Source organism: Oryzias latipes, chromosome 3 (assembly GCF_002234675.1).
Source record: "Oryzias latipes chromosome 3, ASM223467v1".
Lineage (NCBI taxonomy): Eukaryota > Metazoa > Chordata > Actinopteri > Beloniformes > Adrianichthyidae > Oryzias > Oryzias latipes.
Genome location: NC_019861.2, coordinates 2,437,288 through 2,452,690, shown reverse-complemented (window position 1 = coordinate 2,452,690; position 15,403 = coordinate 2,437,288). Strand labels below are relative to the sequence as shown.

The window sequence follows — 15,403 nt, the reverse complement described above, 5'->3', positions numbered from 1 at the left end:
AATCAAGTAATGATCAAAGTTGACCATAAATAAAGTGAAAACAGCACATTAACAGAAAAAATATTTTTGTAAAAATAGGCCAGCGCCGGGTCTCGAACCAGCGAGCTTCTGCACCACAGAAAGAAACAAAGGTTTTCAAGGATTCCCCATGTATTTCAATAGAGGCAAAAATCCTGGAATATCTACAAAACTTCAAGGATTTGAAGGACCAAAAGTCATAGCTGGAAAAAACTGAAAGAGTTGAACATTTGAATAGTTGAACGGTTATTATACATTAAATATTGGAGGAGGAGTTAAGCGGCAGAAAATGGTGGAAGATACTAGAATAAAGAAAGAGAAACAGGAAAAAAAATCGTTGAAAACTTTATAGGATTCAACCAATAATAAAAATAATAAACTTTAGTTATATACAGTAGCACCTGTCAAGATAGAAATCACAAAGTGCTTCACAATAAAACACAATTTAAAACAGGATTAGGAAAAAACAATTTTAAAAATATGTTTTTAGCTGCTTTTATAACAGAAAACACTGAGTCTGCAGATCTGAGGCTGAGAGGAAGAGAGTGACTCTTCAGTCCTTAATTCTGTAACAACCAGCAGACCCTGGTCACATGACCTCAGGGACCTGCTGGTCACATGACCTCAGGGACCTGCTGGTCACATGACCTCAGGGACCTGCTGGTCACATGACCTCAGGGACCTGCTGGGAGTATCCGGCTGCACGAGGTCTTTCCTATAGACCGGTGTTTGGTGGTTAAGAGCTCTGGATGACAAAACCAGGATTTTAAAATGCAAACAGAAACGGATGTGGAGCCAGTGCATCTGGATTAACAACGGGGTGACGTGTGAATGCTTGAATGATTTGGTTAAAAGCCTTGCAGCAGCGTTTTGGACAACCAGGAGCCGTTCCAGAGATTTTTTGCTTAAACATGTGATGATGGAATTTCAGGAATCAGGACGATAAGACCATAACTGGCGTTTAGGCTAGCAGAGTGACCAGAACTTCTTTTTTAGGTGTGGTATATGAATGGGTTAATGGCCGACAAAGTGGACATTATCACTTTTTAACGCACGCCTTGGAAGCCTGAACGTGAGCGAAGCGTCGGACAGTTGCTTTAAAAAGTGATTATGCACACTTCGAAGGCCATTAACCTGCTCATACCATGGTCACTTACAAAAGAGATAAATGTTAACCAGTTTTTAGTCCTTAATTCTTGTTTTTTTTCTGATTTGGATTGCTTTTTTCAAGAAAAGCGGACTATCTGTCACATGGTGCGGCGCCCTAACAACGCACCGCACCACCGATGCAATCAAGATTCGGCGATATAAAGCGATATATATATATATATATGCTGATCGTCCCGAATCGGTTAGATAAAGCATCAGTTCAGAGAGAAACCTCACCTCTTACTGCTTGTTTTTGTCCAGAGGATGAAGCTAAAGTTTGTTTTAGAGAAGCCAGCGCAGTGATACAGAACATTTATGCCATGTGACCGGAACTACTTTTTTAGGCGTGGTATATCACTGTGGTATATCACTGTGGTATTTCACTTTTTAATCCACACCCAGCAGCCAATCAGAATCAGGTTTTTGACATTGACAGTAAATGAGAGCTGGACTGAGCAACCCCTCCCCCCTTGCATTCCAAAACGGAAGTACCCGCTGGTCACCAAAGCCAAAATCCCATAGACTTGTATTGAGAAGCCCTCTGGGTCAAGTCCCGGATGGGAGACCTGAACCTATTGCCCCTAGGTGTGACTGTGAGAGTGCATGTGTGTGTGATTGTGGCCCTGCAACAGAGCGGTGACCTGTCCAGGATGTCCTCTCCTTTCGCAATAACAGTATATGGCCTTGCAAGGGTTTGATTGGAAGAGGAGTGGCCTTCTAACACTTCTATCACTCCTGATTGGCGGGACTGGTTGTCATAGAGATGTAGACGGTTTACCGAGGACGTGTGGTTCCAACATGGCGACGGTTATGTCGCAGTAAAACGGTGACTAAATTGACTTCATTCGGTTGGAACCAGAAGCGAGGCATTTTCTATGGATGATGTCACACAAGATTCCTCCAGTTCTGTCATGCAGTCAATGGTTCAAAAAGGTTTTCAGGGACTTATCTCTGTGGTAACTTGCTGCTTTCCAGAGCTTTGGATTCAGTTCTGTTGTTGGTACAGGAACATTTTGAGTTCAAAACCTCCACTTCAACCTGTGATTCTAGCTCCACGTTGGCTGTTTCATGAAGAGCAGAGCAGATCATTTCCTGCTTTGTTCCTCGGTATCAAACACAGGTTTTTGTCCTTTGTCCTTCATTTAGGGTCAGGAAACAGTGGGGGATCATGGGAAAAGCTGTGGAATTTTAAACACTGACAACAGTGGGTTTTGTTGTTTGTACATAAATGTGCGGTGCTGTTTGAAGGTAGATTAAAATCCTGCTGAGAACAACAAAACGTGGAGCATCACCACAAATCAACAACTCGCCAGTTTTTCAAAGCCGTTTCCATGGAGATGGAAACAGATTAAGAGGATTCATTCCAGGAATTGAAAAACTGCACTGATGTGTGTCGAGTTTAGCCTCCGAATTTTTAGGAAAACCTCATCAAAAGTTAGAAATGAGAAATATATTTCGCTTTACTTGATAACTTGGTTAAGTCTGCAGTTTCTGCTCTTTCTGAAAGTGTCCAGATAATGAGCTGAAGCTCCTTAAAGAACCCAATTAGGCCTAATAAGCTGCGGTTTCTGGTAAGCCGAGTCTGAGCCTGCAGAACAGAAAACAACACACACACACACACACACACTTTCCATCACCTCCCAGGCAATGTGAGTCCAGCCTTTTGCCAACATGTGTGGTGCAAATACACAATTGCATGCACACAACTGCTGGCTGTGCCCACATTTCTGGGATGTGCTTGTTTGGTCCCTCAGGTGTGTGCTGAGAGGTATTGATCAGGAGACGGTGGCTGATCCTCTCCGAACTCTCAGAGAAGGATTCATTACTCTTCTGCTGCTCCAGAAACACAGAGGAGAGGAGGTGGAGGAGTGGGAGGAGCAGCAAAACCTCTACCCACTCAGGTTCCACGGCTCAGTGGTTCCAGTTAGGAACGCAGCTGAATCTGGTTCACCGTATTTCTCTAAAGTTCTGTGGAAACCAGTGAACCTGAATGTCTCAGAGGTTTGGAAAGAAAAACAGGCTGAGGGGGGAAGTGGAGTGTTGCCCTTTGGTTGCAGCTCTGCTTCACAGCTGATTAAATGAAACGTTTGCTCCAAAAGGGGATGTTTGCTCCCGGCAACAGAGTGTTTCACACACCTTCTTTTTATCTCCATTGCTCCGCTGAGTCCTGTCACTTTGATAGGGTTTAGTGGAGCTGTGCGACTGCGCAGACGCAGGCACGCAGACACCGCAGGCGGCTTCCAACAGCTCGTCCAGCGTAAAAGATGCAGGAACCTATGAAGTTAGCAGAAGGGGAATATGAGTGTTTTTACTCTCAAAAATACTCTCATGGTATGGTTGGACAGTTTCAAGTAGAAACAGTTCAAACAATCCCTTTTTAAAGAGCAGACATGGAGCCTGTCAAATACTGTCCATGTGTGCAGTTTGAATGTGGTTTCCATGGTAACAGGAGACACTGCTTAGTACAGTCCTTTTTTTTTTCTTTGACAGTAGAGGAAGAGCACAGGACTTACTACATTTATTTGAAAATGCTCACTCAAGCAAACGACTGGAAATGAATCCAAACAAATAAAGCGCTTCCTCTGAGGGATAAAACAAAGCCGTTCCGTTGGCCGTCCTTTTGTCACAGAGAGGCAGCCGCCTACGGGCTGAGAGCCGTCTGAGGGACACAAAAGCTTTGCTACTTTCAACCTTCCCATTCTCTGACATCAAAGCAGTCCAGCCGCCAAAGCCAGCATTTATTTGTGGCCCGTGTGGTAGATCTCATACGTATACCTGCCCGCTTAGATAGTTTCGCAATCTACCTTTATGTTTTAGCTTTGACCTTCGTCCGAGGATCACAGGAATGTCCGAAATGTCACCGAGCCAAAGAGGCATCTTCCCGTGTGGCCTGAGAAAGGCGAGGTGAAGGAGTGCTGACGGCTCTCGTTGAGAGGAATGGCGAAGGTTCCCGTCTGCTCCAAATCTCACAGCGCCGGCGGGTTAGGCAGCACGGCGCTTCCTGCAGATGTTTCTGAGGAAAAGTCACTGAAGAAGAAGAAGAAGCTGAAAGATTCACAGATCCCCTTCCTCCTCTCATGACTCCTGCTTTGACTGTCAGATAAGGGCGGCTTAATTACTGTTTGGAGTTTTTCTCTTCTCCCACTCATTTCTGGTGATTTCTCATCATTTTTGATCTGAAGGCTGAAAACAGCAAAGCAGCTGTTTTTGTGGGTCTTTCCACACTGAAGATGATGCTTTGGGCTCACATCTGCTGAAAATCCTTTGAATCTGAGTCTTACAGGAAGATAAAATGGACAAATCTGATCCAAAAGTAATTGGTGTTGATGTGAGCGACAGCCTGATTTAATATTTTCTGTCTAAAGAAGATGAATCTCATTGATATATCGTTGTGTTGCTGTGCATCCTCGGTCTTTGTTCTGTCTTGTGCTGAAATCCAAATTGAGGAGGCTGTTTTAATGTACGTGAAGGCAGCGGTTTCTGAATGATTGGCCCGATGATTGCTTTCATTTGAGGAGCTGCCACAATCAGAGCCATTTAACTGGCAGAAATAAAAAGGAAAACAACTGAAACCAACATGTAGACGGAAAAGCCGCCGACAGCCCGCAGCAGCATAATTAGTTTTTTTTTCAGATGTAGAGCGAGATATTCGCATCCCAGGAGGAGGACTGGAAAGTTTGGGAGACATTCAAGATTAGGGTCAAAAAGCTTTCAGAGTTGGTAAAGCCTTTGTGAAGCAGACGCTGTGCTGTAAACACCTCCAAAATCATCCACTGAAATTTGTTCTGACAGGTTCTGACATGGAGTCAGCTGGGGTTTCGTCACTGATTCATCCTAAAGGAGTTGAATGCGCCTCTCTGATGAAACCTTATGCTAAAGGAAGATGAGAAATGTAAGGGATCATGGGAGAAGCCGTCTGCTCTGCCCGCCTGTCGTCTCTGGAACAAAGAAACATGAGATGTTAATATAAGAACCAAAAGTCTGGAGGTTTAAAAGACAATCCTCATTTCATGCAGCATAACCGCCTTTCCCTGTCACTGTTTGAACTGATTCCCTGTCCAAATCCTCCCCCTAGAAAGGGGAGGTTTTTGGGGTAAGAAGACATGGGGTGGAGGTGGGGGTGGGGTGCTGTAAAACTAAAGAGCATAATTCACTTTTTAAGAGCTGTTTTGAATCCAGAGTTCCTCCATCTTCAGGAGCTGCTTCTTGTTGGGGTTTCTGTAATCATCATTGGCTTACACACCATTATCACCATAATATGATCGTCTCAGTTCCGTCTTTCAGGGTGAAAACACTGACGTGCTGATCATACAAGACATGATGTTCCTGTTGCGCCTGATTGAAGGACCCACATTCATGTCTGAGACCTTCAGCTTTCAATAAAAAGAGGCTCCATGCGCCGGGAAGACAGAACTCGTCTGCTGCAGGCCTCGTTTCTCTTTGCTGGGAAAAAGTCACGACCCTGACACCCCTCATTTCTGGCTCTGGAGCTTTTTACTCTTCAGGTTCCCACTGACATTCAGTGCTACTGCAAAACGAATCAGAAACGATAATTATAAACAGAAAACAGAGAAAGCAATATTCTCCTGTCTCCTCTCAAATGTCAGAATGATCCATACAGTTGATAGGAAATGATGGGCGGGGCTTATCACGCCTGAATGTGTAAAGATGTGGGACTGCATCTCCCGATGCTCTCACAAACGAAACACGAGTGGAACGCAGGGAGCTTGTGGCCCACCCGGGAGATTTTCTTCTTTTTCAAACTGCATTTTTGTGTCTTCTCCTGATTCACAACGATTTGGATAAAGAAATACTCAGGAATGCAATTTTAAACTTAATTTCCTTTGTACATGTCCTACATAATTAGAAAAAATACGACATCACAAACACCATTTTCATCAGAGTGCTTTGGAAAACAGAAATGATCCACAGAGCGAAGTGTCTGTAACATTTGTGGTAACTGTCAGAGATCCATATGACGTTTGCTCTACACTTCTAACAGACATTGAGACTTTTTTAAGTTCATTAACAACAGAAGGAAAATCACTAAGAGCGTTTGAGCAGAAAACAGGAAGGAAACTGAGAGATTATTGGTAGCAAAACATGAATCAGGAGCTGAAAAGTGAAGATGGTCGATCGGACTGCTGCTCCATCCAGAACCTCATCCCAGTTTTTTTCAGCAAACCAGCCGAGTCCAGGCTTCACATGTTCACAGCAGTGACCCTGAGTTGCTTCACAGATTCTCCACACACCCTCCTCAACCAGAGCAGGAGGATTTCCAGATAAAATCAAACTTCTCCAATCCAGTGCTGATTAACAATCCAATCCATCACTTGACGAAGAGTAGCTGGGTTGGCTCCAGCAGGCAAAAGGGATTCAGGCTTTACTGAAGCGATGCCATTTGATGACTGCAGCCCAGCAGAGAAGACATGGAAAACATCCTCACTTCATGATTTACTGAAGTAGAAGTCCACCCAAGGTGCAGTGAGAATACTCCCTGTTTCAAAGATGTAACTGAGTATTTGTACACCATCACATGTAACACATCAGGATGTATTTAACTAAATCAAACTGTAAGTAACTTAGTTTTATCTGTGCAGCATGTATAAAGCCCTGCTCAAAAACTAGAGTGAATTATAAAAACTACAGAAAAGCTATTCTTAAAAATTGTTTTTTCATGATATGGGTTCTTACAAATGAAGAATGCCAGGTATAGGAGACTGTGAAACATGGCAGAGGCTTGGTCATGGTCTGGGCTAGGCTAGGCTGCTCTAGAGAGTCTTTTACTCACGTGGCAGTTGCAGAATCCACTTTGTTTCAAGAGACTGAACCACTAGAGAAGAAGCACTGAGGTGAATGAAGACAGTTTGTGACAGAGTCTGTTTTTTTGTCTGTTGCTGAGAAGCAGATTCACCGGGAGATTCGTATCAATTCAGAGGAAACTGAGGCCTCATCCCACTTAAAAGGGGAAAGCTGTTATCCTCTTGAAGGCTCTTTTAGACTTTTCTACTGTGAGTCTAAATACCCTGCATTCACAGAGGGCAGAGGGGCTATTCTCTGACTGTACATGTGCCAATAACTGATCCTATGTTCCAGGAAGTGATTTACATGAGGCAGAATTCCACAAAGGTTGGAGAGGAATGCAACCACAGAAGACGCAACAGCTGGGGAACAATCATGGTTGGTTTGTGTTAGGAAAAGAACTTCAGTGGAACTTTGTTTTTTACTCTGTCTTACAAAAAGAAAGAAAGAATGAATCTCATAAGATGCTGCTCATAAATGTTTGGGATTCCCGTCTCTGCATCATTCTGAGGGATGCTGGGAATCGTAATACAACCTTTATACCAGCCAAGCTGACAGTGGTGCTGATGGTCCTGATGATGGTGAGAATGGTGGTGCTGCTGATGGTGCTGCAGGTGGTGCTGCTGATGGTGCTGCAGGTGGTGCTGCTGATGGTGCTGCTGATGGTGCTGCAGGTGGTGCTGCTGATGGTGCTGCAGGTGGTGCTGCTGATGGTGCTGCAGGTGGTGCTGCAGATGGTGCTGCAGGTGGTGCTGCAGATGGTGCTGCAGGTGGTGCTGCAGATGGTGCTGCAGGTGGTGCTGCAGGTGGTGCTGCAGGTGGTGCTGCAGGTGGTGCTGCTGATGGTGCTGCTGATGGTGCTGCAGGTGGTGCTGCTGATGGTGCTGCAGGTGGTGCTGCTGATGGTGCTGCAGGTGGTGCTGCTGACGGTGCTGCAGGTGGTGCTGCTGATGGTGCTGCAGGTGGTGCTGCTGATGGTGCTGCAGGTGGTGCTGCTGATGGTGCTGCAGGTGGTGCTGCTGATGGTGCTGCAGGTGGTGCTGCAGATGGTGCTGCAGGTGGTGCTGCTGATGGTGCTGCAGGTGGTGCTGCTGATGGTGCTGCAGGTGGTGCTGCTGATGGTGCTGCAGGTGGTGCTGCTGACGGTGCTGCTGATGGTCCTGATGATGGTGCTGCAGGTGGTGCTGCTGATGGTGCTGCAGGTGGTGCTGCTGATGGTGCTGCTGATGGTGCTGCAGGTGGTGCTGCTGATGGTCCTGATGATGGTGCTGCAGGTGGTGCTGCTGATGGTGCTGCAGGTGGTGCTGCTGATGGTCCTGATGATGGTGCTGCAGGTGGTGCTGCTGATGGTGCTGCAGGTGGTGCTGCTGATGGTGCTGCTGATGGTGCTGCAGGTGGTGCTGCTGATGGTGCTGCTGATGGTGCTGCAGATGGTGCTGCAGGTGGTGCTGCTGATGGTGCTGCAGGTGGTGCTGCTGATGGTGCTGCAGGTGGTGCTGCTGATGGTGCTGCAGGTGGTGCTGCTGACGGTGCTGCAGGTGGTGCTGCTGATGGTGCTGCAGGTGGTGCTGCTGATGGTGCTGCAGGTGGTGCTGCAGATGGTGCTGCAGGTGGTGCTGCTGACGGTGCTGCAGGTGGTGCTGCTGATGGTGCTGCAGGTGGTGCTGCTGATGGTGCTGTGAGAACCAGTTTTGGCAGGAAATGGTCTCAAAACTTCAGTCCTCTTTTCATCAATTTCAAGAAGGACAAATTATGGCAATTATGGTACTTTTCATCAGATATTTGTTCCCACTTCTGTGACACCAAGGAGCAAAGATGACAGCGTTTTTTTCAAATTTTGAGCATATTTAGAAACTTCTAATCTGATTCAAGCACAGAAGGTTTAAGATGCAGGAGGGAGAGAAGATAAAAGTATGTCTGCACAGCTTCAATAAACTGAAATAACCCAATGATGTATAGAAAATAGCATTAAGTACATCAAAAAAGCTCAAAAAAAGTTACATGTTGTTTTTAAAACTAAGATCCAGCAAATTTAAATAACAAAAAACCAAAATACAAACAAAATCGTTTAAATTAGACAGGGTTTTAAACTCCAATTTTAACTCTGCACCTTTGTAGCCTGACCAGACCAAATACTCAGACAATGCAGCCAAAGTCCAAACTTGGTCATTGATTTCATGTCTCAAACCGCTGAAGCGATGATGCACATAGAAAAGTAGTCCACACTGAAAAAAAAGACCTGTTGGATTGACATAAAAAAATCATGGACATCGGTTGCGCGCAAAAAAATCATGTTGAACCAATATAATTATTGCACATAATAAAATCATGTTCTACCGTAATGAATGCTTCTTTGTTTCTGCACCTAATAATTTTACATAAACAAACAAGATTTTATTATGTCATTTACCATAATTTTTTCAAACATTTAAAACACTATTATTTGAAATTACCTACATAGTTAATTTAATTTATAAATTATTTTAAAAACATTTAAATTGAAAAATAAAATTGCAATTGCAGATTATTATTTAAAGCAAATACTTTCTTGTGCATTATGACAATCCAATGAACATATGACACTGAACACAAATTTCAGATTTAACTTTTTTATTATCTAAACTTGAAAAATATGTTTACAGTGTAGCAAAAAATGACAAATCAAAATAAATTGGGCTTGCTATTTTTATTAAACAGAAGATAACAGAGCCAAAGCAAACAGCTGGAATCCCTTCTTAGGAAAAAGTTAAACTATTTAAAGGTCATTTTATTCAAAGAGTCGGATCTTTAAGCCTGAAACCTTAGACACCACTTTGCCTTACAACTCTAATACAGTTTTTTTTGGATTACCTCAAAGGTGTGTGACGGAATGTCCAAGGGAGAGAACCCAAGAGCAGGAAGAACGACCCAAATCCAATAGTTCACTCGAAGGGGCTTTAATGCCAGAGAACCATAACACCAGAGCGTAGAACGAAGACACTCCGTCACAGAAACAAGATCAGATACTGCATAAATAGACAAACCAATCAACATAATACAGAACACCTGTGACCAGCGGGAGAGCTCAAGAAGGGAAGGGCCTCCAGGAGATCATAGCAGGAGCAAAGTCACGGCCCCATGACAAGGTGTTTCTGAGATGAAGATGGTAATCAGATTTGTGCTGTAAATAAGGCCAAAAAAGCCTTGGCAACTGCCACTCAGACACTTGGTGGGTCGACCACCACAGCCTGGGAGATGTGGACCACGAGAATGTCCTCTTCCTCACCACTGCCAGTTCCCACCGTGGTGTCCTCGATTGCCTCCTGGATTGCTGCATGGTCTTCATTCTAAAGAACACAGAAGATATTTGTGTGCACAGTTCACATTTGAAGTTTAGTTAAAGCGTCTAGATTACACAACTCACCTGTACTTTGAATAAACCCCTGAACTTGCTTATATTGGCGAGAAGTTCAGCAGTCTGAAATACAAAGAGTCAAAAAATTTTAAATTCACATGAAAACTTTGGAAAAATACAATTCTTACCCTTGGCTCATCAATAAATGTTATAGTTACTGTGTTAACAAAATCATTATATCCTTAGTGTCATGTTAACAGAGGTAGTGGGATAACTGATCAACCATCAATTTCATTATTTATTATGTATGTATCTCTCTGCATAAAAGGTGCGTGTAAAGAGTAGGGCTGGCAATCTTGATTACCTCCCGATTCGATGACAATCCAGGAGACAATAATTCCAATAATATATAGTAAATGCATGGTGACCCACCTGACTCAGTGAAGACTGGAGCATGGAGCCCAGCATGATCAGGGAGGAGCAGTTGGAAGTGTTGTGTGATGAGCTCTGTAATCAGGACAGAGGTTTATTAGTTAAATTTCAAATATATATAGAGAGTGAGACTTCCACAGCTTTGTTGTATCATTTTAATCACTAAACATGCATTGGTTTGAAATCAATAGCTGCAAAAATATTCTGAAGAAATTAGACCAGAAAGAACATTAGACAGCTCCTCCCACCACAGGATTCAAACCAGGCTTATGAGAACCCGCGAATTTTGAAATGGAAACTGCAAAACTAAACTAGCAGATCGGGAGTGGATAATCCCCCCACCCATAAAGGATTTCCATATGAATTTATCACAAATGGGAGGAATATGTGAAGTAGGATTACAGACATTATTATAAGGCAGTAAACTTTTTACTACACATTATACACTTGTTCCAAAAGGACATGAATATTTTCACTCCATTAAACTCTCAAAGCTAAAATAAAAATATGTTCAGCATCATAGAATGAAAACAAAGCTCTGATTGAAACCAAAGATCTATGTAAACTGGACACACCAAACGCATTCTGTGCACGAGACGCGCACGGAGAATGATTGACAGCTGACTGAGACAGAAGTGCGGTGCTGTTTGCTGGTCAAATAATGCCGTCCTTAAACTAGCTCATGGTGGAACGGTATGGAAAAACTAAATAATGACAATAGTAATGATAGCTTCTCACATTTTCCTTCAATTTCGGTCTCCACAACGCAGAATATAGCAAAAAGAAATCCACTTAGTGACGATGAAAATTCCCCTGGCAGAGTTTCTGCCTGTGGAAAAAAAAACGCCGTGCCCGCCAGCGCCCACTGCCCTCTGTCAAAAGCGAATTCCTACGGCATAACTACTCACCACTCTTCCCCGTACATCATTTGAAATCACCGCGTTTACAGCTGAATTTGCCTGCGACGTGAAAGTACAATGTACCGCGCACACACACCTCCCCCTACCTGCCGTCCGAGGGCTGCGGCCGGCAGGGACAAAAGTGGCGCGCAGAGCCTTAACTTTGATAACTACGACAAAAGTGGATTACAAAGCTCTTCCCCGTGGAAAAAATAACATTAATGATACATTTACGCCTTCCACTTTCTTAAATTAATTTGTTAGAGTAAATTAACTTACCTTTTTTAAGTTCCTACAGCCAGCAGGTGCTTGTAGCTTCTCTAAAATGGCTGACTGCAAAGTTTCCCCTCCTGGAATTCTTCTTCACCGATGGGGTTTACTTATCCAAAATTAAGGGGCAAAGGATCAAGCATAACTATTTCATGTTTTGTCAACATGATTTAAATATATAAAAGTAACACAGCAAGAAATGATGTGTGATTTTCAAGATTATATTCTGTTTCGAAGGTAAACATAATTTGTTCATATTAAACAAACATGTTTACTATTTGTAAATTGAACAACCCCACTTTTCCCGTTTTTTCAGTGCAGGACAACAGAGCCAAAAAAAGTTCCAGTGTCTTCAGGCAAAAATCCAAAGGAAGAGAAAAAGAAAAAGATTTTGAGCCAGTTCAGCAAGCAAAAAAATGGAGAGGCTGCCTCTGACTCTGCAGGTTGATAGACAGACTTATTAAAGGTTAAAGGTAAAACAGCTTCTATCCTTTTTCTGCAGCATCTTCATAAGATCATCCATCTGCTTGCTCCTTTCTCTGATGCGTTTAGGATCCACCTCAAAATGTGGTGCAGATTCCTGACCAGAATGCTCTTTGGCGTTTGCCACCGCACCAAGTTCAAACGCTAAATCGGATGAGCGTTTCTTGGTCATCGCTACACAACACAAATACGGCAGACACCCGGCGTCTGCACCACTGTGCACGACCTGGGGGAAGGTTAAGATAGCTGTCAATGTGAAACATACGCATAAAAATACAATTTTGCACAAATGATTGCTTTGTGCAATGTAAAACTATGAATACAACATTTAGTTTTACGTTTGACACGTCTGTTTTGAGCACGGCTCTTGAATGTCTTGAATCTGAAATTTACTCAGTTAAGAAACCATCAAAAATGCATCACAGGGTCACAGGCAGGGGTAACACATTTATGCCGGTAACAAATTATATCAACAAAAACCTTTTTTATTTTAATAAATGCACATTAGGGGTGTAACGATTAATGGATGAATTGATTCATCGAACCAGTTTGATCTGTTTAATGCAAGTTGTTAAGTGAGTCAAATATAACTAAACCATCATTCAATCATTTTGAAATGAAATAAATGATTATATTTGGTTTTGGAAAATACCATTGGGATTGAGCTACTGTAGGTTTATTTTACTGTAATGTGAAAATGACCAATCACAGCGTACAACACACATGTGATGTCATGAACACGGATCAGTCCATCATTCCAGTCCAATGTGTGGACAGACTTTGAATGAAGTCATGTGACCATCCAGTGTCTAGAATGTTCTCAGAATGTTCCCTTTGGATTCTTTGGATGTGGAAAAACAACAGTGGTGAACTTTGGGAAACTAACATGTGAATGGATTTGACATTCATTCTAGTCCAAGAATCTGGAAAACTGTTCAGTAGCAGGAATTTCTGTCTGAGTCTCACTGCTGGAAGTTTGGATGAAGAGGATCTGGATCCACTTTAGGTCAGAGAATCTGATTGTTCAATATGTACTAATATAGATAAATGCATTTGAGAATAAATCTTGATTGTAAATAGAACTGTTGATGGGTCTTTTTAAGAAAAATATTTTAATTGATTAATTTACCTAAAGGAGTTGATAAATGCAGAAATTGCACCTCCTTTCTCCTTTTCTTCTTCTCTTCTACCAATTTCAGTGTGTACATCTTCATCTTCACTTGCAATCTTCCTCTGCATTGTTCGTTTTTCAATGACTTTTTCAAATATAATTTTTTTTTGCTGCATGTTTCACTTCATTGCATTGGGTTTTCTCTGGAACTATCAATCACAATAATGTTCAGAAAGCTGTAAGAAGCATTTATTGTTTTTCTTGTCCCGTTTCAAACTAACAAACCTCCAGCTCGCACAGAAATATGCCTCACTGACTGTGACTGAGGCAAGTGTCCCCTGAATGTGTTTGTTTAGGGAAGCGACAGATTTATGCTCACTACTGAGCATGGATGCACACTGGTTTTTCGCAGAGACTTCTGGGAAATTTCTAGGGCACTGGATTTTGGAAATGTAGATGGTTGATTTGTAAACAGCACTACAAAATGGCAAACGCCCTACATAGTGCACTATAGAGGTGTTAGGGTGGTAATTTGGACACAGGGTTAGTTTGAGTTTGCCCTCTTTTGTCCCATTCTCCCCTGATCCTTTGCACCTGTGTCTCGTCAGTCCTGTGAGTATATATGTCTAGTCCCTACCCTCCTCTTGTGCTGGTCCGTGCTGTCTGCTTCCCTGTCTGCCTGTTTACCCCGTTGGTTTTTTTTTTTTTAATTCCCTGCTCGGCAGCGCCTTCTGTTACCCAAATAAACCCCTTGTTTTTGGAAGCGCCTGCCTCCCATCTCTGCTTTTGGGTCCTTCACCGACCCCCGACATAACAGTCATCTGTCAGTTTTCAAGCAAGCACTCTGCTCAGTGCTCCAGCACGGTTTGGAGAAGTCCTCTCAGCAGCACCTGCAGCTCTGTGATCGTAAAGTCATAGCAGTTGCGACGACTCGTAAACTCTGCAATTACTGTAATTGTCAGATTTTTTAGGGTAAAACGTGTCGAGTGACTCACTGAGAAACGATGATTATCAGAGGAGATGGAAAGAAAGTGACAGAGCAGAAAAAGAGGAGACAAAGGAAAGAGGGTGGCCTCTTAGTTTAGACTTTTTCTAATTGGAAAGCGCTCCACCGGGCGTTGGCCTCCTTATGCACCTCATCCACAGATGGAGGGCGGGGCAGAGCGGTGACTGAGCACATCATCAGGAGTCGCTGAAGCAGACTCATGATGTCTCTCGCTACAAGCGCCGTTTCTCCTGTGATTGTAACCTTTTCACCTTTTGGATTATGGCTGTCACGATTGACATTACAACAACTGGATTCACATCATAATCTGTGGTCGCTGATGCAATTCATAGTCGACAGTCGTTTCACTGACCTAACATCAATCCAGGACGTCGTTAGCAGAATTGTTGGATCATAGGAATAAAAATCAATTTATCGATTAAGTTGATGAGTTGTTAAACCTCCTTTTATTCAATAGACATTTGAATAAAATTGAAAGAAGTTCATCTGTGGAATTCCTGCTTTTCCTCATCCTAAAAAGTGGGGATTGTGGTCTTAGCTGCTTCAGGAACGTCACAGTTGGACATAATAACAAAAATAAAATCCATAACTACAGGCATGAATGCCTGTAGTTTTGGATTTTATACAGGCATGAATGCACTCATAAACATCATCTCCACATTTGTTCACTCCTCACTCCAGCTGATTGAATTGGATCTACGAAGGGGTGAGTTGGAGTTCACAGCCTGCAGAATGGACACCGTGGCTCTGCTCAGAGTTGGATCTCAGTCAAAAGTGTGAGTGTCCTGTGTTTTCGGTTGTGACATGAACAAATCCTGTGTGGTTTAAGTGTAAATCCGGGATTGAGTTTCTGCTGTCACATTTCCAGACCAGCAGGTGATGCTGCAGCAGAGAACGGA

General features: G+C 43.1%; 1 protein-coding gene and 1 long non-coding RNA gene across 6 annotated transcripts in view; one reads left to right on the top strand and one right to left on the bottom strand.

The window, feature by feature from the left end:
* Positions 1 to 15,403, top strand: part of shank2 (SH3 and multiple ankyrin repeat domains 2) — a 314,619-nt gene that overhangs the window by 45,365 nt on the left and 253,851 nt on the right. The window lies entirely within an intron of this gene.
* LOC111946730 lies at positions 9,641 to 12,206 on the bottom strand. Of its 2 annotated transcripts, none has more exons than XR_002872470.1 (4): positions 11,914 to 12,206; positions 10,736 to 10,810; positions 10,373 to 10,426; positions 9,641 to 10,295 (listed from the first exon to the last, which is right to left on the bottom strand). It is a non-coding gene; the product is annotated as an uncharacterized LOC111946730 (long non-coding RNA). The 2 variants fall into 2 exon arrangements; XR_002872471.1 differs by lacking the exon at positions 11,914 to 12,206 and adding an exon at positions 11,644 to 11,879.